This window comes from Lithobates pipiens, unplaced genomic scaffold (genome assembly GCF_037356315.1).
Source record: "Lithobates pipiens isolate NorthernLeopardFrog02 unplaced genomic scaffold, aLitPip1_a1.2 Scaffold_19, whole genome shotgun sequence".
Lineage (NCBI taxonomy): Eukaryota > Metazoa > Chordata > Amphibia > Anura > Ranidae > Lithobates > Lithobates pipiens.
Genome location: NW_027507764.1, coordinates 305,700,939 through 305,723,012, shown reverse-complemented (window position 1 = coordinate 305,723,012; position 22,074 = coordinate 305,700,939).

Genomic DNA, 22,074 nt, shown 5'->3' with positions numbered 1-22,074 from the left:
GTGCTCACACTGCTAGATCGTACTATATCAGGCCATTACAAAATCCACAAAGGTAAGTAAAGGACAACAACAAATAATAATAGAAATAATAATGCATAAAATATAAGAATTTAACCACATCAATACAAGGCACTTAAACACCTTCCCGCCCAGACCAATTTTGAGCTTTCTGTGCTGTCGCAATTTCAATGACAATTGCGCGGTCATGCTACACTGTATCCAAATTAAATTTGTATCATTTTTTTTCCACAAATAGAGCTTTCTTTTGGTGGTATTTGATCATCTCTACGGTTTTAATCTTTTGCTAAACAAATAATAAAAGACCGAAGGGGCGTGGCTTGGACGGGACCCGAGATGGCTGCTTGAGAGGAGAGCTCCCGCACCAAGGAGAAGAAAAGCGGCTTCCCCAGAGGACATACGCTAGCAGCAACCATGGGCAGGTCGAATAGAAGCACCTCGACCCCCCGCAACACGAAGGAACCCGTCAAAGACCCCGGGGCACATCTCTGTAACAACATCCCGGAGATGTTTCGCTCCCGCCCGGCAGGCCAACACGTGGAGACACAGGCCTCACAGGCCTCCCAAGACGCGCAGGCCGCATCCCCGGCCTCGCGTAGATACGCCGCGGACCGCTCACCGGAACGTCCCGCAGCCCTGAGTCTCTTAGACCTCCAGCGAGACTTACAGAATGTGGCCCTGGATATTAAACACACCCTGACATCCGCCATTGCTGAGTTGAAAACAGATATCCACGCCATGAATCATCGCCTGGCAGTGGTAGAGGATACCTCCCAGCTACAAGCAGCAGCGATCAGGCAAGTACAGAGGTCTTATGACTTACAACTGCCCCACATATTTGAGCTCCATCGTCAAGTGGAGGACTTAGACAACAGGGGTCGCAGGCATAACCTTAGACTGAGAGGGGTCCCTGAAGGGGTTGATGCAGCCGCCTTGCCACAGACAGTATGCGCCATATTTAATGATCTGCTGGACCGGCCGGCCGATTCCCCTATAGAAATGGAACGTATCCACCGCGCGCTCAGACCCCCCCCCAGAGACTCTGAACCCCCTAGAGACATTATCTGTTGCATTGTCAACTTTCCACTTAAGGAGGAAATCCTTAGGAAGGCGAGAGAACGAGGTCGCATTCTGTTCAATGGGTCAGAAGTTAAACTCTTTCAAGACCTCTCACAAATAACTCTACAGAACAGACGCACTCTTCGCCCCCTCCTGGACATACTGCGCACGCGCAACATCCAGTATAGATGGAAGTTCCCATTCTGCCTCTCTGCTACCTCCAGAGGACGCACTGCACTGCTCAGGACCCCGGAAGATTTGCCCTCATTCTGTGAACAAATGGACATACCACTGGTAGACATACCGGACTGGTGTGCCTTTTACTTCCCTACTGAGCCATGGAAGTCAGTGGTTCTTAATGCATCACCTAAGAGTCAAAGACCAAGCTCCAGGCGTCGAAGACTGGATCCCACCTCCCCTGGCGACCGCCAATCCAGAAGAGACCTCTCCTCACGCAGCGCACACCTTGCCGATACCCCAAGAAGGGACCGCCAAGATGCATAAAGCTACTTCTTTAGTTCTCCCGCTCACCAACTAAGGACGACGACAATTTTCATTGGCTCCATCCCAACAGAGCACCAGCTCTTGGAGCTGCCCCCTCCCTTCCATTCCTGTCCCCCCCCCCCTAATTTTTCTTTTTTTTTTTTTTTTTTTTTTCCCCTCCCCCCCCCCCCTTTTTTTTTGTTTTTGTTTTTTCTGTTCCTTTTCTCCAGACTCTCTCAGATACGGACAGCAGAGGGGTTTCAACGCCTTCCAAGATCTCCATGCGGAGATGAATCTTCTGCGATCTTCACTTTGGATTTCCCTACCTACCTGGACCCAGTATCTTGTTCCCGGAACTCGGTTGTAGCTGATTCTCCTAGGCCTTTCGCTGAGGCCGTCCTCTCTACGTGGCTCCAGGTACTGCCCATACTCCTGCATCCACCCGACACGGGCCAGTGACTTTGTTGCTTCCCCCCCCCCCCCCCTTTTTTTTCTTTTTTCCTTTTTTTTTAAGATCCTGTAGTGCATTGAGACTTTACCGCATCCCGCTCTGTTTTCAGGACTATCCTTATGTTGACGCTGGTATGTTGAGACCCCCTTCATTTGCTTACCACCCCCCTCCCCCTCCCCCCCTCCCTGTCCCCCTCCCCCTCCCCCCCTCCCTATCCCCCTCCCCCCTCTCCCTATCCCCTTCCCCCCCTCCCGATCCCACTCCCTCCCTCCCCTCCCCCCCCACCCCCTCCCTCCCTCCCCCCCCTCCCTTCCTCCCCTCCTCCCCCTCCCCACGCCCCCCCCCCCTCCTCCCCCCTCCTTCTATGTTTGGGATACGTGTTTGTTCTCCTATGTACAGTCGCTCACAAATGTTATTGTTATGTTTACTTCACGTTTCATCTCCCCCTTCATGTTTTTTGGGGATTTGCATCGGCTGTGTACCATGTTATAGATGCCTCTTTATGTTTGTTCCCACTTTGATCTAGTATCTTGCCTCTGGAACCCCCCCTTTTTTTGGAACTCCCGTGTTCCCATTAATGTTCTGTACACAAAATAGTTTTTCTCAGCTCCCTCATGCCCAGTGGGCTTTGCTCCCTCGCCCTTGTAGTCCCTGTTTGTTACTCACCTCTGCTCAAGCCATTATACTGGGCACTAACCGTAAGAGATGTCTCGCATCCTGCCCTCCTGAGCAAGCTCCCGATCACTGCTCGTGCCTAGGTTTCGCCCTGCACTACACATACACTCCTCTGTTACGTTACCTTACTATCCTCGTTCTCCTTGGTGCCACTCCATTGGTCCATTTCCAGGCTTACTGACCCCACACAGCTGGTCCTACGACCTGAGCTGACAGTCCGGCTTTCCCCCTCTAGGTGGCTAGGCAAGCCTACGTCCGCCTCCGGTGTAACTTCTATCAGGGATCTGCCTGGATTCCTGCCTACTTCTCCCCCCTTTCTGCTGTTACCTCCCCCCCTTCTCTACCCTCTGACTGTTCTGTCTCCTCTCTTCTTTCTTCCCTTCTCTCCCCCCTACCTGTTTCCCTTTCCCTCTCCTCCTCTCCTCTACTAGGGTCGCTCCTCTCCCAGCCCTCCCACTGGCGTGTCGCCCAGCTGATCCCTGCTAAATACGACACTTTTGTCACATAATTACTGCTTTTTGCGCCCCTGCTGTTCGGATCTCTCCATTAACTACAATGCAGGGGGATTCGAATACGCAGAAGCGCCTCTCCTTAAAATGCCTCTCCCTCAATGTGAAAGGCTTAAACCTCCCAGAAAAGAGATCGCAAGTCCTTTCAGCCCTCTCCAAACATAAGGCTCACTTCCTCATGCTACAGGAAACACATTTCCGCTCCGACGCAATCCCTAAGCTGACGAATCATATTTACAAACGTGCGCTTCACTCCACTAATCCAACCTCCAAAACGAAAGGGGTCTCTATCCTTATTTCTAAGTTTGCTGACTTCCAACTGACTGACTCTTTGTATGACCAAGAAGGTAGATATATCTTTATTAAGGGCATGTACGCTTCCAAACCTGTTACAGTGGCCAACATCTATTGCCCGAATGAACACCAAGTGTCCTTCTTTAGAAAAACATGTGACCTTCTTTCCTCATTCAAGGAGGGAATTCTGATCCTAGGAGGTGACTTTAATGTCCCTCTCAACCCGACTCTGGACTCCTCTACGGGCACGTCTGCACTCCCCTACCGCGCCTTACGACAGATTAAGATTCAACTGCAAAGTCTGACTCTCCATGACACATGGCGCACACTGTTCCCGACTGACAAAGACTACACCTTTTATTCCCATCCGCACCAGAAATATTCGAGAATAGACTTCTTTTTCCTCTCCCAATCTGACCTCTCTTTCCTTTCCTCTGCCTCGATAGAGCCGATGTTTCTCTCCGATCACCATCCCATTACCATGACCCTTACTTTTCCTGAATCTAGACAAGTAACCAAAACCTGGCGGATGGACCCCTCTCTTTTAAAAGACCCGGTAAACGTTCAAAACTTAGAGACCAGGATTCGCCTGTACTTTCAGGAGAACATTTCCCCTGATGTCTCACCTATCTCAATTTGGGAAGCGCATAAGTGCGTTTTGAGAGGTGAGCTCATCTCTATGACCGCAAAGTCCAAAAGACAACACCAAGAAAGGATCTCGTCCCTTATTAACACAATCCAAAGACTTGAAACGACACATAAACAATCGTCCTCGCATGCCACCTTACAAGAACTCCTGTCCGCACGATCCTCCTTATTAGATGAATTAGGTAAGCGCACTAGACGTAGATATGTCCTCCAACAAAAAGTGTTCTATGAACATGGCAACAAAAGTGGGAGGCTGCTGGCCCGTACGATTCAAACGACCAAAGCTCCGTCCTTGATTCACACCCTTCGCGACGGCCAGGGTTCACTCCTTTCCAAAAATGAAGACATAGCGGCCCACTTTGAGAACTTCTACTCTGCACTCTATAATCTACCGGACCCTAACACAGGACCCCCTGATGCACCTGACCGTTTAACGCGCATTAAAGAATTCCTGGCCCAATATAGTCCCCAATCAATCACCCCAGAGCAGGCCGCGGCCTTGGATCATCCACTCTCCCCTGAGGAATTGTCCCTCGCTATAAAGCAAATGAAAGCAGGCAAAAGCCCGGGCCCTGATGGCTTTCCCCTTGCTTATTACAAGAGCTTCGCCGAGACTCTCTCCCCCCGGCTCCTGACAACCCTGAATTCCCTTACAGATCCTTCCACCTCTGCAGGGGATATGCTGGCAGCCCACATAGCCGTTATCCCTAAGGAGGGGAAGGACCCATCCCAGGTCTCCAATTACAGGCCTATTTCTCTACTGAACGTAGATATTAAACTCTATGCCAAGATGATCGCGAATAGACTTTCACCACTTGTCCCTGGCCTCGTCTCCCCTAATCAGGTTGGGTTTGTCCCGGGGAGGGAGGCCAGGGACAACACTATTCGAACGCTAAACATTCAACACTGGCTTTCCACGAATAGGTCAGAGGGATTTTTGCTTTCACTTGACGCGGAGAAGGCGTTTGACAGGGTGGCCTGGGACTATATGCGGGAGGTGTTGAGGACCATTGGCCTCCCCTCCCGTATGCTTGCCTATATTAACGCCCTATACACGAACCCTTCTGCAAGGGCAAGGGCCAATGGCCTCCTGTCAGGCGCCTTCTCCATACGTAACGGCACCCGGCAGGGCTGCCCTCTCTCCCCCCTAATATTTGTCCTTACGTTAGAACCCTTCCTTAACAGGATACGAACCAATACAGACGTCCAAGGGGTCGTTATTAATCGCACAGAATACAAAATCGCCGCGTTTGCAGACGACATTCTGTTGTCTCTGCGATCGCCCCGAACATCTTTACCTAACCTGTTGAAGGACATCAAGGATTTTGGTTATATATCCAATTTTAAAATCAACTACTCCAAATCCCACGCCCTCAACATTTCTTTACCCCCTCGGGAGGTTTCCCATTGCCAAGCATCCTTCCCCTTTCACTGGAAGAGAGATGCTATAACTTATCTTGGCATTCAAATAACCAAGGACCTAACTGAACTCTATGCCCATAATTTCCTGACGATCCTAGCAAAAATCCAAACGGACTTGAAGAACTGGTCCAACCTTAACGTATCCTGGTTTGGCCGTTCTGCGCTAATTAAAATGGTAATTCTCCCGCGCATTTTGTACCTTCTCCAGACGATCCCAATCCATATCCCTCCATCCTTCTTCTTGACTTACAAGAAGCTATGCTCCACTTTTATCTGGAAAGGGAATGCTCCACGCATTAAATATTCTCGCCTGACTTGTCCTAAAACTAATGGCGGCATAGCCCTTCCTGATCTTTATAAGTATTACTTAGCGTGCCATCTAACAAGACTGTTGGATTGGAAATTCCACAGGATGGGTAAGCTTTGGGTGGACTTAGAGGGCTCCTTTTCGTCTTCCCCCTTACACACCCTCCCTTGGATCATACAGCCACATTGGCCCGTCTCCGTCAAGACGCACCCGCTCATCCACGCATCCCTGCTAGCTTTCAAGAAAGCGGTAACCTCCCACCAGATCTCCTCGTACCTAGGCCCTTTGACACCTCTGAGGGGAAACCCGGATTTTTTGCCCGGGGAATCGGCAACGTTCCTTTCAAGAGAATGGCCACATGCCGATATCCTAGCACAACAATTTTTCCACAGAGGACGACTTCAATCCTATGACGCCCTTAAAGCCATGTCTCGCACGGGGGACTTTCCTTTCTGGACTTACAGACAATTGGTGCATTTTTTCACTTCCAAGCCCCACTCAGACGACTGGACAAGACGACTTACCCCATTCGAATCCCTTCACGCCCAGGCCATGCCACAAAGACACCTCATATCCCTACTTTACTCTATCCTACAGGACAAAACGGGATCCCCACAGACGGAATCCTCCAAAGCATCATGGGGTAGAGACCTAAATTTACAGTTTACAGAGGAAGACTGGAGTGCCATCTCCACGTACGCACATAAAGGATCAATGAATGTTGCTATTCAAGAAAACGGCTATAAAATATTAACAAAATGGTACAGGACCCCCTCCCGACTTCATAAATTCTCTCCCTCAGTCCCAAATGTCTGTTGGAGATGTAACCAGGGCGAAGGCTCTATGCTCCACATATGGTGGGATTGCGCTAAGCTCCAACCATTTTGGAAGGAGGTACATTCCATAATAGCACATGTCACCACTTACACACTAGATTTCACTGCTGGGCAGTACCTCCTTCACCACACCTCTCTTTCCAGACGGGCATACCACAAGTCCTTGGCCATGCATATGGTCAATGCAGCAAGACTTTGCATCCCTGCGCTTTGGCGCTCCTCCCAGATTCCTACTGTCAGAGACTGGTTGACAAAAGTTGCTAAAATTGAAGAGATTGAAGAGCTAATTTCTATTTCTCATGATCGCACGCAGAAATTTTCCGCCACCTGGGCATGCTGGACGCACTTTAAGTCCACGGACAGATACAAGTCGTGTTTTCCATATTAATCACCCAAGATGATTTCTGGTGTTCGCTGTGTGGTGGGCTGGGGTTGGGGAGAGGAGCGACCTTCCCCCCCCTACCCCCTCAATCCCCCCTCTGTTCCTTCTTCATCCCCCCCTAGTCCTACTTCGGCCCCTTCTGGCCCTTCCTTCCCTTCCGTACCCACCCCCCTAATTTCATCCTTTCTTTATTCCTTTCTTTCGCCCCTCATGCATAGACCATATCCCATTGGCACACTGCCTAACATGGAGGTTCCCCACCTCTGTATACCAAAGATATTAGGAGGCTTTCTATGTCTTTTATTTCTTAATACTCCTAGAGGCGGGCCCCCTGATCCTAGTCGGTCCTTGGAAGGGCCCGATGGGGGAGGGGTTCTCCTGTTCAATGTTTCCTACCCGCACATTGCTGTTAGCTCAAAGCCTCTTGGATTTATGCAATTGATGGTAGTTCATATGTTTGTTTTTTCTGTTACCTGATTTTTTAGACTCAGTACATTCCGTATTCTACCTGTTCTTGCTTACTCAGCTATGTACAAATGTCTATAGACCTTGTCACTGTACCGCAAAGTTAAGGACGCTGCTTTTGTTTGTCCTTGTAATGTGCTGTGTACCTGTTTGTGTTCTGTACGAATAAAAATCTTTTTGTGGAAAAAAAAAAAAAAAAAAAAGACCGAAATTTTTTTTGTTTCAATTTAAAAACATTGTAAATAAGTAAGTTTTCTCCTTCACTGATGGGCACTGGTGGGGCGGCACTGATAAGGTGGCACTGATGAGGTGGCACCAATGAAGTGGCACTGATGAGGTGGCATTGATGGGCACTGATAGGTGCCAAAGTCACCTATAAGCTGTTTTTGATCTACCTCATGGTTCCTGTGAACTGATACATATTGACTAAGCACATTATTTATATAGCTGGTAGCCTTATGTGGCATATATAAAATAGCTTTGCTCAGTTTTTTCACAGTTTTTTGCATATACAATTTTTTTTTTGTTGCACTATTTGCACCGATTTTTGGGATTTTTTTTTTTGTTCCACTCTGCACTTTATGGACACAAGAGATATAATACGGATTTGCACTATTTTTGGGCTTTTATTGATCCTTGCTTAACGTTGGATCAGAGCTAATCCTCCAGGCTGCAGCTTAGTTATTAATTATGCTTACCAAGCCAATTTGGATTCCTGACTTTTGGCGAGGATCTGAGTCTGCTGCAGCTTCTAAGTGCAACTGTGCAATGCAATTATACAGTGTGACGCTGTGACACGTATTGACGTCACGGCGCCACACGTCCTGCCGCCGTTCGCGCTCCTTCTCTTACTAGTTTATAATTATTAACCCCCACCAGTCCCCACAGTGCCGCACTGCGCATGAGCATAAAGGAGCTTCGGCGGCGCCGCACTGCGCATGAGCGAGAAGGAGCATCGGCAGCACCGCACTGCGCATGAGCGAGAAGGAGCATCGGCAGCCCCGCACTGCGCATGAGCGAGAAGCAGCGAGCGTCGGCCTGGCGGGATGTGTGACGTCGATACAGTCACATGCGGTATCAACGTCACACGTCCTGCCGGCCGACGCTCACTCCTTCTCACTCATGCACAGTGCGGCACCATGGGGACTTGGGGCTAGTAATTATAAAATAAATGTATTTGACTCGTGCTTTTCGGGGTCACATTCGGGGCTTCAGCCACCGCTAGCCACTCCCTACTGACGCCCCTGGTGGCACCGAGGGGAAGTGATTTCAGTGCCTGGGCACTGAAGAAGGCAGGCTACGAGGGACCCCCTAGCCACAGGCATTTAGAGGTGAGTAAAAAACTTTTTTTTCCAATTTTTTATTTTTTTAATGAATTTTAAGCTATTTTTTTTGGTGGAAACACCACTTTAAACAAGTCATTATTACAAACAGCAGACTCAGTCGCTCTGAAATGTAGAGCACCCATTCACAATAAAAACTCTAGATGGTTTGATGGCACTCTTATGCCACGTACACACGACCAGACTTTTTGACAGCAAAGGTCCAACGGAACGATTCCGGCAGACCATTCGATCGTGTGTGGGCTGCAGTGGACTTTTGATTTGCAAAAATCTGACAGACTTTACAAATGGAACATGTTTCAAATTTTTTTCCACCGGAACTCCGCCGGACCCAGTTCCTATGTAGAAATCTGCCCCATCTCAGTAATAATGTATTTTAAACTATTTTTTTGTAATCCTCTTTTATTATTTTGGATGTCATCTAGATTTTTAGTATGACTATTTTAAAATTATTTTCTAGTGATCTCCATATTTTATTTTTCTGTCAAGTTAACACAATAACATTTTCTTTTTATATAATTTTTTTTGTGTCATTACCACAATAACCTTTTTATTTTTTGTGTGTCATTACCACAATAACCTTTTTATTTTTTGTGTGTCATTACCACAATAACCTTTTATTTTTCTATTTTGGTGCCAAGTTACCACAATAAAATTATATATTTTTATTTTTGTAACCTCAAGGAGGTTGGTGTCCCTTGTTCATTTCACATTGTCTTTTAGGAATGTATTTGACTAAAATCACATAGGCACCCTCTCTGAGAGCGGCTCTTAGTATTATCGAGGATTTTGGTAAACACTCGGGCCTTACCATTAACTGGGCAAAATCACTTATTCTCCCCATTGACCTCTCTCCGCCGGAGCGGGATGCGGCATCCCTTCCGTTGTGCAGGGTGGCCTCCATTCAGTATCTGGGGATCCAGATAACCAGGGACCCCTCCGATTATATAGCCCTTAACATCGAACCCCTGATCTCTTACCTGAAATCTAAAACTCAATCATGGGCCAGGCTCCCCCTCGGTGTCATGGGAAGGATAAACTTAATCAAAATGATTCTTCTCCCCAAGTTCCTCTATAAATTCTGGCAGGCTCCTACTTATATCCCCCTTAAATATTTTAAAACTATAGACACTATTCTTAACTCGTTTGTCTGGGGCTCCGGTAGGCACAAGTTGGCCTGGAATACACTCAAGAATCCTACTGATATGGGGGGTGCTGCACTCCCAGACTTTCACGCCTATTATGTAGCCGCCCAGCTCTCCCACTTCTTCCACCTACACAAGATGGATGCTTCCAGGTACCAGACATTGCTATGTGGGAGGTCTCATAGCTGTGCCCATTCCCCCCTCCAGGTTTTATTTAGGGGGAGGGAGTCCGGCAGGAGAGTGAGGGGATGTGCCCCTCTACTGACCCAGCACAGGCGGATATGGGGCATTGCACAGAAGATGTTGGGCGCAGATTGGGTGCACTCCCATACACCCCTGTGGTACAACTCCCAGTTAAGGGAGCTTCGGGGGCTGCCGGGGTGCGGGTCTCTGGGCCTCCAAAGGGGTGGTGTACTTGTATCAGGTCATCACCCCGCTGGGAGTACGCAGTTTCCGGGCACTGCAGAGGGAGTTCGAGCTCCCCCCATATATGATATTTCGCTTTGCACAGTTGTCCCACGCCCTTCGGGCTCAATTTGAGGGGGGGTTCCCTAATCCACAGGAACTGTCAGTCGTGGGTACTATAGTTGGAGAGGAGCCCACGAAACTAATCTCGACACTTTATGACTCCCTTAGAAGACGTGCCGTGGCCGGTCTCACAGAAGTAGCAAGGTACAGGTGGGAGGAGGATGTAGGCCCGATTGAGGGGGAGGAGTGGGAGGAGATCTTAGATGTGGTTAAAAAAGTCTCCCCTAGGGTGACTGACAGGCTGACTCAATTGTACATCCTGCATAAGTCTTATCTTACACCTGCCAAGATTCGCAGATATAAACCCTCCCTGGAACCGGGGTGCCCGCGCTGCGGGAGTCTCCCATGCTCCTTCTACCATTTAATGTGGTCCTGCCCAGACATTCAGGCCTTCTGGTTACAGGTAGTTCGTTTCCTGCATGACCACATGGGCTCCCCCCTCCAGGTGGACCCTAAAACTTGTTTATTGGGCCTCAAGCTAGGAGGCCCGATGGAACCCTCGAATGCTATTTTCATCCAGGAAACATTGTTCAGTGCTAGGAAATTAATTGCCCGGTTGTGGATGCGGCCCGAAACCCCGACACTCAGGGCTTGGATGACTGAGGTTAATTCTACCTTGCCAATAAAGAAAGTCATATATGCACACAGGGGGTGCCCTGGCAAGTTTAATAAGGTTTGGGATCCTTGGCTTAATGACCCCGATACTTGTGGGAACTAGCTGATGAGTCGAAACCTCTATGGGTGTGCCCTGTGAGGGATCTGTTTTCAGGCGCTACTGGGTTCCCCGTCCTGTTACTCTATTTACTCTGCAACACTGCTACGGTGCTCACACATACATATTTGACGCTGTTTTTATAGATCTGCTCTGGGTTTCTCGATGTGATGGAGCTACTTTTAAATGTTATCACCATTGGCTGTAAAATGTACCAACACCTGTAACTCTTCTTTTTTTTTTGTATACTGTGCCATTTACCAATAAACTGGTTTTGTTTAAAAAAAAAAAAAAATCACATAGGCAAGTATATTTTCAAAATAAAATATTCATGGTTAACAAAATAAAGATGAAGGCAATGCTGGAGAAACTTGAGCAATTTGTGTAGCCTTGTGGACCCAGGACACACATCAAGTCTGTGTAAAAGAAAATTGGGATCTTGAGAAGTACATATAATGGGGAGCACAATCTGGTCCATGAATCCCAGAGATCAAGAGCAGCAGCAGATGGCATATATGTCCCCAGGCTGTGGTACAACAGGCTGCATCTTCGGTCAGACCAGACTGAAGTCAGGTCATCACTTTCTTCTCATCACTGCACCCTTCCCTGCTGACTGCCTGTGAGGCTGTGTCTCTGGTGGTGTACTTGTGGCAGGAGGAGGAGGAGGAGGAGGAACAGGCAGAACAGGAGGAACTTGATCACAGATTTGGCTTGTGGCAGTTAACTCGCCACTCAGCCCCTTCTGAAAGGCAGAGAAAATGATTCGCTCACATTGGAGGCATTGGCCCCTCTCTAATTGCTGCAACCGGCTGGCTATATAGCACCCATAGGACTCTTCAGCTTCGGGGGGGGGGGGGGGGCTCCTTAGGACATTTGTAGCCTCTCTAATGAGGCGCAGTGATTCCTCCTGTGTGACCATCCCCTTCTTGGGCCTTTTTGCCTGAAGATGGAGGGGAGGCACCTGCGACTGGGTGAGGCTCCTACTGGGCCCAGCCACCTCCTGGCTGACAGTGGGCCCAGCCTCCTCCTGCCTGCTACTTTCCACAACTTCCTCCTGGCTGATCTCATCCTGTGTATAAAAAAGGGACATAGTTTTAGTTTTTTGTTCAACAATCATAAACAATTTCATCTCATGACTTTAAAATGCTGTTAATACATATAAAACAGTATCATTCTGACCCCAGTATTTATTGTTTATGCTGGTGACAAACAGTTTTGGCCACTACCATGAATTGATATGTATACTTAATTTTTTGGGTAAATTCAATAATATTGTTTAAATTATAACATCTAGTTAACATCATTAATATTAGGACAATAAATATGTATTGTAACAATATACCTGGCTCAAGCTGGGTGCATCTGCTTCTTCCATGATGGAAGGCCCAGGTTGCTCATCAGCCTCTGCTGGGTGGAGGGAATGGTGGAGGGAATGCTGCAGGGAAGGGTGGAGGGAAGGGTTGAAAGCGATTCCCTGGCCTCAGTCTGGTCGCCAAGAAATATACAGTTTGTCAAAGTACCACAGCCTGGGTACATATACAGCATCTGCTGATGCTCCTGATCTCATGGAATTCAGGATTTTAGTCTGCTCCTTTCTGTACATATTTCTCAATATGCCAATTTTCTTTTCCACAAAGTCCAAGGTTGCCTCTGGGATCCAAGTCTGCACAAATGCCAGAAGTCTCTCCAGCGTTGCCTTCCTTACTTGTTTATTATAGTAAGCACTGTACTTTATCCACAGAATTTTCATCTCCTTGTACTTCTCTATAAATTGGGTCAAGAATTCAGGATCTTTAAATTTCTTATTATTCATTTTTTTCTGAAAGACAATACACAAGACCAAAACAATAATGTTAGCCCAGAATCTCCTAATCTTAGCCCAATATAGACCTCAATCTACAAGCAGTATATGCCACTGTTTTTGGGAAATTTTTTATATTACCTTTGTTTTCCGCGTTCGCAACTTCCATTCCTATTTCCTCCTCGCACATACGACATGTGCACGTGTCACCCGCCCATGACGTTCTTTCTAAAATGTTTCCCCACCCTTTTTCTCTACACACAGAACGTATGTACATATGTGCGTACGACAGTAGCATATTGGCTATATATACAGTGCTCATGCGTGAACTCCGCCTATGTCGCCCGCCCATGATGTTCTTTTGGTAAACTTTTTTTCCCACCCTTTCGCTGCGCACAGAATGTACGTAAGTACGTATGACAGTTGCATGTTAGCTTTATTTTCACTGCGCATGCGTGAACTCCACCTGCGTTGCCCGCCCATGACGTTCTTTTCCACAAATATTTCCCGCCCCTTTTTCTCTTCGGTGCGCAGTAGGAGAAACATGGCGGATACACAGCAGGTGGCTATTAATGACTCCAGTAGTGAGGAAACCCCGGAGCCACAAACATCCCGATCCGGGAAAAGTAGATTTAAGGCCTCCAATATGGCCTTTGAAGAGATGGTGGAGATGGTGGCAATCTTGAGGAGTAAGGATTATGATGGGAAGCATGGACCATACGCTCATCCGAACTTGCGCAAGGCCAGAATCATGGCCAAAGTTGTAAAGACCCTGCATAATCTTTTTGAGGTACAACGGTCAAAAGACCAATTGAGGAAACGGTTGTCCGACCTTAAATTGAGGGAGCTGGATCAGTACAGGAGAATAAAGAAAGTTCTTCAAAAAAGTAAGTACTTGTCGTGTGTTCCTATTATGATTATTGCACACCGATCCATGTGCTTTTCTTTACTGTTGTACAATTTAAAATTGCTACTTTCATGTTGGTGGATACGGTAATCATATCGTTCATAAGAAACCGTCGTTCTTGGGAAACATTGTTTATGATACAGGGTTTAAACATCAATTTTGTTCTTGGTAATTTGTCTTAAGAAAAAAAGATTAGGACATTGTTGTTTAGATGTCTTTGCAACTACAAAGACTAGAAAACGACATTCAGTGGAATTTAAGGAGAGGACACTTGGCAGCTGGTTAACACCACTGCACTCATGAGCAAAAGTGTGGGACACCAGAGAACATTTATTAGGGTAAACCACACAGGGGTTCCATGGGATACTTGGGGGGGGGGGGGCATCTGTGAAACTTGACCAAAAAAGGTAAGTATTGTAGTTGTTTGCAAAGTGAATTTTAATTATGTCTTCAACCTTTGCATCTCTTCATAAACAGACAATTGTACAACACTTCTAAGCAATGTTTCATTTTCCTAGTTCTGGCCTCAAAAATCTGTGTGCCAAATATACCTTTTGTTTAATTCTCATAGGGGAGAAAAGACTCAGACAGCAGGATCCCAGGGATCGCCGACCTCGCCAGCATGAATGGGAGGTTTGCCCCCCCCCCCTCCCGTGGATGTGCATGTGGAGGAAGGAGAGGTGGAGGAAGTAGCGGAGATGGGCACCCCACCAGGTGAGTGACTGACACCACAGCTTCAGGTAATCGATGTATGCCTGCATATTTCTAAAGACATGTTTTTTCATCTATTTTAGGTGATGTTCTGGTTGGGAAAAGGGACCCATTTCAAAGCACCAGTGCCCCCCCCCCCAGGATGTGGAGGAAGGAGAGGTGGAGGAAGGAGAAGTGGAGTAAGTAGGGGAGATGGCCACCCCACCAGGTGAGTGTTTGACACCCCAGCTTCATTTAATCCATGTATGACTGCATATTTTTAAATACATTTTTCATCATCTATTGTAGGGGATGTTCTGGTTGTGGAAAGGGCCCCATTTTCGAGTGACAGCACACAAAGGCTGATTGGGCAGATCATGGTCTGGAATGGCGAAATAGATGCCATGCGAACTAGCCTGGATATCATGAGGAATCGACTTGACAATATGCAGCAGGAAATGAAGAACATAATCCCTTTCTCCAGAATATCGATCATGTTATTCATTTCCGTTTTAGTTTTTCTTAACATTGGAAGTTACAAAGTTCAAGATTGTGGCTGAGTGTTTTTAGATTTTAAGAATATTTTTTTTAAAACACAAAAAAAGGTTTGAAAAACCATAAAAAAAATAAAAAAAAGTTTTTAAAAACACCAAAAAATAAAATAATTAGAAAATAAAAATAAAAACATTTCTATTAAAGGTTAGAAAAAGACAAAAATTTAATTTTTTATCACAAAAATATATATTTCCAAAAATTTATATTAAAAGGCACATGTGAATGTGGCCAGATTAAAAAGTTTTAAAATCAACAATGTGTGGCGTCTTCTTTCAATGCTCAATACCAGTTTGGTAAAAGTGATTTGGTGTTTCCAGTGATAATGGGCCTTATTTAATAAATGAAAATACACTTGGCACTACAAGTGTACTAGGAGAACATAGGAGACAGCCCAAACGAAAAGCAAGCAATAAAAACATTTCCAGATTTTTTCTTCTTTTTTTATTTTTATTTTGTAAAATTAAACATTGTGTGGCATTGCAATGCCCCCCCTACTGTTAAAATAAGTCACATATTTTTCAAGAACCTCATGGGCACTTTGGGGGGCCAAGCCAGTACGCCCAGTTTCCAGGCCCGTCATATTATTTTCGGGAACAAGTCCAGCCTCAGGCTCAAATGATGAAATATAATTTGAAGAGTTCTTATTTAAATAATTGTGCAATATGCAACATGTAAGGACAAGATGATTTAGTTTGTTTTCCGCCATGTGTATTGGAGTAAGAAAAACGCGGAACCGGCTGGCCATTATTCCGAACTCATTTTCCACAACTCTTCTCGCTCTGGCCAGCCGGTAGTTAAAAAGCCTCCTCTGCGGGGTGAGGGTCCTTTGGGAGAATGGCCTCATCACGTGCTCGCCCAGACTGAAGGCTTCATCTGCAATGAAGACAAAGGGGATTCCTCCACATTATCTGTATCAGGTGGCAATCCCAGGCCACCTGTCTGGAGACGCTGGTAGAACTCCATCTGGGTAAAGACTCCTCCATCCGACATCCGGCCATTCTTCCCCACATCCACATACAGAAATTCATATTGTGCCAACACCACCGCCATTAACACAAAACTATGAAACCTCTTATAGTTGTAATAGTATGACCCCGAATGGGGTGGTGGCACGATGTGAACGTGCTTCCCATCTATCGCCCCTCCACAGTTGGGAAAGTCCCAATGGGTGGAAAAATGGGATGCCACGGTCTGCCATTCCTGTGGCGTTGAAGGAAACTGGGGAGTCAAAGCAGAAAAAAACTAAATAAGCACATTAACATTGCAAGTACATTACAGCAAAAACATTCTTTAACAACATCAGTCTAACCTTTTTAAAAAAGCTTATTTAACCACTTGTCAATTGCTGTCAACAAATATATGTTGGCAGAATGGCTCGGCTGGGCAAATTAACGTCCCCATACGTTACTTTGAAATGCACGCGCGCCTGCCGCAAGCTCCGTGACCGTGCTGTGGAACACACAGACTCGATTGCTGCTGGGATACACATGATTGTTGTCACGGAGCTGAAGAATGGGGAGATGCCGATGTAAACAGCTTCTCCCTCTTCTGCCTAGTGACAGGACACTGATCGTCTGCTCCCTGTCATCGGGAGCAGTGATCAGGGTCATGTCACTGCTAGCCCATCCACCAGACAGTTATAAACACTCCCCCAGAACACACTTAACCATTCCTCTGACCCCTTGTGGTTAACACCTTCACTGCATGTGACATTTTTATAGTAATTGTTAGGTCGCCCGTCTTCTCTTTGTGGCCTAGGCTCTTGGAGATGGCTCAGTGGAGGTCCTCGCCGGCGGATAACCAATGACTCATCATACAGACACAATTGGTATGCTGAAATGGTTACATTCTTTAATTCTGGTTTTGCCGTTTTATACTATTTTTACAAGACTCTGCCCCAATTTTGGGGACCAATCAAAATTATACACATTAGCTCACATTGTTCATTAGCTCATTATTCTGTAATGTCTTGTGACCTTAACCTTAACCTCTGTATTTCAAAGCTTATTCCAGTTCAATAATTCCTTACTCTCTGTTACCGTCTGCTGACCGGCCACAACTTCCTAAAAACCAAATCTAGCCTGTTCATACCCAGTAACAGTGTACAGAGAGGAAAACCACATACAGATGCTTCCTGAAATGAAGACATTTAACAGAAATAGATAGACATGACCATGAGATAATTCAGTTATTAAGCAATACTGTCATGAGTTTGAATTAGATTCTCTAAATTGTATCAAGAAAAGTTTCTTTGAATCACTTAAGCAGATAAGCAGGATAAAAGCAATAATCAGAATCAACAATCAATAATGCAATGTATTATGGAATCTCCTTACAATCCTCCCTTTGACCATTCGATATTATCGAAATGGTCATTCTCTACCCTTTTCGTTAGGCCTCATGGATTCATATCCTCCGGCCTCATGTTCCTGATCCTCGTACCATACAGTGGGATCTCTGGAAATGGAAGTCAGCTTCATGGTTTCGGAACGTGCTTCGCTACCCTTCCTGCAGAGGCATTTGAGTAACATGAAGCATGCATACAAGAACAATACGAAAAGCAGTATGGTGAAAATAGTCATTGCAGTGTTCTTCAACCATGAAGTGAGACCTCCTAAACTGAACCCTGTAGAGAAAGGGTCCCATGTTTTCCCAATGTCCCTTGCATCCTGTTGTAGCTTGTTTACCTCTTTTCTGTGTTGTGCAATTATGTCATAGTAATCAGGGATCTCGATACTCGTGTTATGTATCCAGGTGCAGCATTCATAGTCCTCAGTAATTTCACAGAGGCCAGTGAGGGCTGCACTCATGCTTTCTATAGCCAGGTCATGTAGCTCTAGTTGTTTTCTAATTGCTCTGGTTTCTAGGTTTAGTTTTGTGATGTCATCAGAGTCCTTTTCCAAGATCTCATCTATGATTGAAGTGTAGTTGTTTAGTTTCTTCATCAAATCTATTCCCCATCCTGTCCAGGAAGGAAACCAGGCCCAGGTCATGTCTTTTTCTAGGAACATTTCTCTTTTCACATGGTGTTTTAGAGGGTATCTTGGGTGGGTACTAGCTTTAAGTAGGTGTCCTTGTCCATTATCCCCCACTACTCCCATTATAGGGACTATTTTAGCAAGATAACACCACCCTTGGGGTTCCTCAGGAATCCATGGGTAACAGAGCTTGCCACAACAGATGTAGGTTGTGTTGCCTAGTGCTAAGGGTCGTTGACTAACAATGGTCCTTGCGCCTTTTGAATATCCAGATGTCATCAGCAGAGCTAATAACTGTGTGACCGGGGAGTGGGAGCTAGAATTAAAAAGGTCATAGATGGTAGCATTAATCACAGGGTCTGTGGTGTGAAAAAATGAGTTATCGGTAAGGGAAGCCATGGAGACATTAAGTTTCGACCATTTGCACACCTCAGCTCCCCTGGAAATGTTTCCCATTATGAAACACCAATCTGGAGCATGGCTTCTACCCACGATTTGAAAACTGAGGGGCTTTTTGGGACTTTTCCTTATGACATTGGCAAGAACAATAGGGGGTGTTCCATTCAGGAAAGGAGTGATGTTTAAGGGAATGGCCATTAATGGGATTCTGGCTGTACTAGGGTGGAGTTTGCTGCATATCCAACATTTCTCAAAACCAGACTTTTGTGCATAACTGTACTTAAACTTTAACAACAACATTCTGTCGGTGAAACCTGAAGGGGGTTCAGTGGGGTGTATACTTCTTTTATATTTTAAACTAGGGGGGGCTTTGGCTGTCTGTGCTTTCCCACATATGCCTTCTAGTAGCCCTGAATCTTCTGGATGGTACACACAATTTGCTATTAACCAAACAGGTATGAATACTATCAGAATCAGACATGTCCAGAAGCATAATGTTTTTCCTGACACAAAAGTGGAAATCATTTTTGTCAGGTACTGTGTACAAAGTTCTGCTACTCGTTTCTTCCTGTGGGTGAGGGATTTGTCTCGTTGTTCAGAGAGATTTGCTTTATGCCTTCTTGAACGTCCTTCAAATCTGGTTGCTGTTCCTGGTCAGAGGAGTCCTGGGGTGCTGGAGGCGGGTCTGGGGTCTGGGGTTGCTGTGGACACTTCTTTAGCCGGCTGGCGTGGATCCAGGTGTTTCCTAGATCGGTCAGTACAGCAGTTCTGGAAACCTTCTCTATCTTCCAAGGTCCAGAGTAGATTGGTCCGATCCTCTTTTTGTGGGCCAGTTGCTTGACTAGCACTTGATCTCCTGGGATGAAGGGGTGTGTCGGCTCTGTGGAAAGAGGAGAAAAGGTGACAGAGACATGTTCGTTCATTTCCTGTAGCATACTTACCAGATTTTTCACGTACATTTCCTGTTGGGAATAGATGTTAATGTCAGTGTTTTGATCTAAGAGGGGCAGCTCTATGTTTGCAGGAACTCCCATCAAAATCTCAAAGGGCGAGAGTTTTGTTCTGGCATGTGGTGTTGTTCTGATCTAAACCTACCTTCCAAACCTACAAACCCAATGGTTCAGTATGCATTTGGCAGCAATTTTAGCGGTCTCACCTGTACACGGAATACTTTCAACCCAGCCTGACCACCTGCATACGATCACGCAAAGGCATCTCAAGTTGCCTCTTTGTTTGGGCATGTGTGTAAAGTCTATTTGTAAATCTGTTAGGGGACCTAGGGGTGGGGGCAGGTGGCCATGTAATCCATGATGTTTCCCTTGGACATTGTTTTGTGCACAGGTCATACAACTGCTGGTGAGGAGTTTTGCCTGTTTATTTAAGTTGTTTGTACAGAAAGACTTTGTGTATATGTTTGTTAGGGCGGTGGTACCTATATGTCCTGGACCATGGAGATAGGAAAGTATGAGAACACTGCTTGCTTCTGGTATGCCCAATATCTTCCCCTCTTTTGACCAAAGACCTTCTTGGTCCTTGGTCAAGCCATCCTTGACCCAAAAAGAAACATCCTCCTTTGTAGCTAATCCCTGTATTTGTGCCACAATGGTTTTAAAGTTGGGTGATGTAAAATGTTCTTTGAAGAACATTGTTGTGGGGGCTGGCTGACCAATGTATAGGGCAGCGGCCTTTTTTGCTTCTCTGTCTGCCAGCGCGTTTCCTTTGGAAATTCTGCTGTTATTTGATGAATGTGCCTTTACCTTGATGACCGCTATCCGCTTTGGGAGAAGAATCGCTTGCAAGAGTGCTTTAATTTGCGTAGAGTTAGCAATTGGCTTGTTGTCAGCAGTTTTAAATCCTCTATTTGCCCATATTACGCCATAGTCATGCGTGACCCCAAAAGCGTATCTACTATCTGTGTAGATGTTTACCTCCTGATCTGAGAAAAGTATGCAAGCTCTTGTGAGCGCCTCCAATTCTGCTACCTGTGCCGAGGAGGGTGGTAAAGCTTTTGCTTCCAACACCACATCAGGGAGTTGGACAATGGCGTACCCTGTCAGGAATGTTGCATCAGAGGGGCGGGAGCAGCTGCCGTCTATGAAGACGTCCTGTACTCCTGGTAGGGGAATATCAGTGAGATCTGGGCGAGGGCTGGTTATTGCTGCAACCTGTTCAACACAATTGTGTTTCTGATCAGGGTCTCGTGGCAGCCTGAGCAAAGAATGCAAAAGGCGGACAGTGGGATTACTTGGTGGTGTGTGTTTGAGGGTGAGGTTATCAGTATTCAGAAGTGTGATCTCATACCCACTAAGCCTTTGTGCTGTCATATGCTGCGTGTTCATGTTTTGCAGGAGGTGAGTCACTGAATGAGTAGTGTAGAGAGTCAGCTCATGGCCTAATACTGATTTGTTAGCTTCTTGAACTGCCATTGCACAAGCAGCAAGGTTTTGTAAACAAGATGGCATCCCTTGTACTTGGGTAGGCAACTTTTTTGAGAGATAGGAGACTGGCCGGTACCCGGTTCCATGTTGCTGTGTCAAAACCGCAGCAAAAGAATTTCTCGACACCACACAGTATAATTGAAAAGGTTTGCCATATTCTACCAATCCCAGGGCGGGGGCCTGAGTCAGACTTTTTAACAAGGCCTGAAAAGCATGGAGCCTTTCTGTTGTCCAATCTATTGTCTTTGGGGCGGTGGACAAGGTAGCCTCCCTCAGAATGCCATCATAATATGAACAATCTGGGATCCATTGGCGGCAATATACGATTGCGCCCAAGAATGACAGCAAGGTTGCTTTGTCTCTCGGAGGACTGAGAGCCTGCAGGGCTGCGGCACGTTTGGGGGATACTAGCCTGGTTCCCTCCTTCAGAATGCATCCCAGGTATTCTACCTGACTTTGACACCATTGTATCTTCTTCCGCGATGCTAGGTGGCCAGACCTGGCCAGGTGATGTAACAGAGATGTGGAATCGACCGCACAATCTTCAGCAGATTGACTGCACAGGAGCAAGTCGTCCACATACTGTATTAGTACCGACCCGCGCTCAGCAGTCCATGACTTAACTGTCTCATTAAGGACCATGGAGAAGGCTGCCGGACTGTCCACATACCCCTGCGGTAATCTTGACCAGGTCAACTGCTTTTTCCCCCATGAAAATGAGAACATGGGCAATACCCCTTCATCGATCGGGATGCTAAAAAATGCATTTGCCAGGTCCACTACTGTGTAGCAAAGGGAATCAGCAGGTATTTTCAAAAAGATGAAAGAAATATCTGCCACCAAAGGTGGCAGAGGTATAACCTGCTTGTTGACGGCCCTTAGGTCCTGTACAAGCCTCCACTCCCCATTTGCCTTTTTCACAGGGTAGATTGGCGTATTCCAGGGGCTTATAATGTGTTTCAGAATCCCTTTTGCTATGTAATCATCGATTAATGGTGTGATGCCTTCAATTTTTTCGAGTGGCAGGGG